Consider the following 2207-nt stretch of genomic DNA (forward strand, 5'->3'; position numbering starts at 1 on the left):
CATTCAACTGGTCAAATAGCATTTATGGAACATTTACTCTGACGTGACATTGTAGGATGAGCTGGAGGTACAGGAATAAACAGAGCCCTGCTGTGTCTCAGAGCTCAGGGGGAACAAGAAGCAAGTAAACCAAAAGCTACACTGAATTGTAGTCAGTGTGATAACTTCTATTTTAGGGGTATCTCAGAAGATGTGTAACACAGGAGATGAGCATTGAACTCAACACAGGAATGAGGGAAAGCTGCTTAGAGGAGGAAACATGAACTATCTCATAAGATGAATAGATGTAATCAGGAACAGTAGAGGTGAAACATATGATAGTTAAATGCATAGTTATACGGAAAGATGCTCAGAAAACTGGACATTAGTGAGCTTAGCTGGGACACAGTGTGCATGGAACTACGTGGTAGGAAATAGGTTTACCGAGATGGTCAAAGATCATCACATAAGGACCAGATATCCTGAACTGGGTAAACGCAACGGGGGTGGACAGAAAGTAGAGAGTTGACAGAGCTTCATAACTGATCTTATTGGAGCTAAGGCACCTGTTAATATCTGTCACCGACATGGTGACTAGGAGGACAGCAGCATCATTTACCACAAGGGCAGGGACAGATCTGGCAGAGAATACGGGCAGATGAGGAGTTCTAGTTAAAGGCACACGCAGGATATCTTCATGGAGCTGTCTAGCAGTGCAATACGTTTGAAGTAAGAAAATAAACCCATGGTTAAATACTGACTCTCACATTATCTGTAGGTGAGGTCTTTCAGGGATACGCATGGTGTTAAAGAAGGGAGAACCAGCACAGTAATTCCAGGGAACATCACGTGAAGAGTGATCTGAAGAAGGGGGTCCATGAACCAAAGAGAAGATACTGACAGAAATGAGGGAAATGCAGCTGGAAACGGTGTTGACCTATGAGCCACTGGAGGAAGTGATTCAAAAAAGAGATTCCAGCAGCATCAAATGCTCTGAAAGATAACAAAAGGCATCCATTAGATATAGCCATTGGAAGATGACAGGCAAACTTGGGATGAGTAGTCCAATGGAAACGTGAAAGAAAAAAAAAAATCCAGATGACAAAGTGATTTAGTTAGAAATTGAACCCAGGAAACACAATTGGCAAAAGCTTGGTTCTAAAAATAAATATACAGGGATTTCCCTGGCAGTCCAGTGGTTAAGACTCCACGCTTCCAATGCAGGGAGCACAGGTTCAATCCCTGGTTGGTGGCTAAGATCCCACAGGGTGGCCAAAAAAAAAGAGAGAGAGAGAAAAATAAATAAATAAATATACATAGAAATGGGGTGTCTAGAGATGGGAAGGAGAAAATAAGAGAGGGACCATGCCTTCGAAAATGACAGAGGAGCTGGGATACAGAACACAGGGAGGAATTAGCTATAAACAGGGGAGGGCATCAGGCAATAAAACAGAAGTCCTTTATGGAGGTATAGTTGGTATACGAAAAACTGCACATAGTTAATGTATACAAGGTGATGAGTTTGGACATATGCATATACCCATGTAACCACTGCCACAACCAAGGGAAAAAACTAAGGCAACAGTGGCCGGAGATGATGGTATATTTACAGTGATAGTAGTAATAGGCTCCATTAGGAAGAAGCCCTTTCTGTTCTTCAACTTCCTTTTTTTTTTTTTTAATTTTTATTTTATTTTATTTTATTTTATTTTTTTTAAATGTTCCCAACAGGCTGAATGCTACAAAGTAGCAGAAATAAAACCTAGTGGGAAACTTTTTTTATGGTCATGTCCACAGCAAATGAGAAACTGCATTCTAAAAGCCTTGGTAATGACCACAACTTCCTTTTTTGTAAAAAGAAATAATAATAGTACCTACCTCATAGGTTGATGGTGAAAATTAAACTAAAGAATACATGTAATTCAGTAAAATTGTACTTTAGCACATACTAAGTAATCTCACAGATGTTGGTGATTCTCATTATTATTATTATTGTTGCTATTGGTATGATTTGTTTCTTATTAGAAAGAGGAAGAGTATGAATGGCAGTATTTTCTGGGAATGTGGTGTTTCAGGGGGAAGTAGCAGCCTGAGAGGATGATGCAGTCTTGAAATGGTAGTTACATAAATAAGAAAAGCAGCTGTCTTAGAGAAACACTGAAGGATGGGCTAGAAACGTGACACCCCGTTGGTGATTGGAGGCCACAAATTTGTGATTTTCTAAAGTG

At 39.8% G+C, this 2207-nt stretch overlaps 1 non-coding gene across 1 annotated transcript; it reads right to left on the bottom strand.

The window, feature by feature from the left end:
• Positions 1–1695: 1695 nt before the first annotated feature.
• Positions 1696–1816, bottom strand: LOC132504615 (small nucleolar RNA SNORA32). The gene has a single exon (XR_009534997.1). It is a non-coding gene; the product is annotated as a small nucleolar RNA SNORA32 (small nucleolar RNA).
• Between the last annotated feature and the right edge of the window lie 391 nt (positions 1817–2207).

The sequence above is a fragment of the Lagenorhynchus albirostris genome, chromosome 14, assembly GCF_949774975.1.
Source record: "Lagenorhynchus albirostris chromosome 14, mLagAlb1.1, whole genome shotgun sequence".
In the NCBI taxonomy this organism is placed as follows: Eukaryota; Metazoa; Chordata; class Mammalia; order Artiodactyla; family Delphinidae; genus Lagenorhynchus; species Lagenorhynchus albirostris.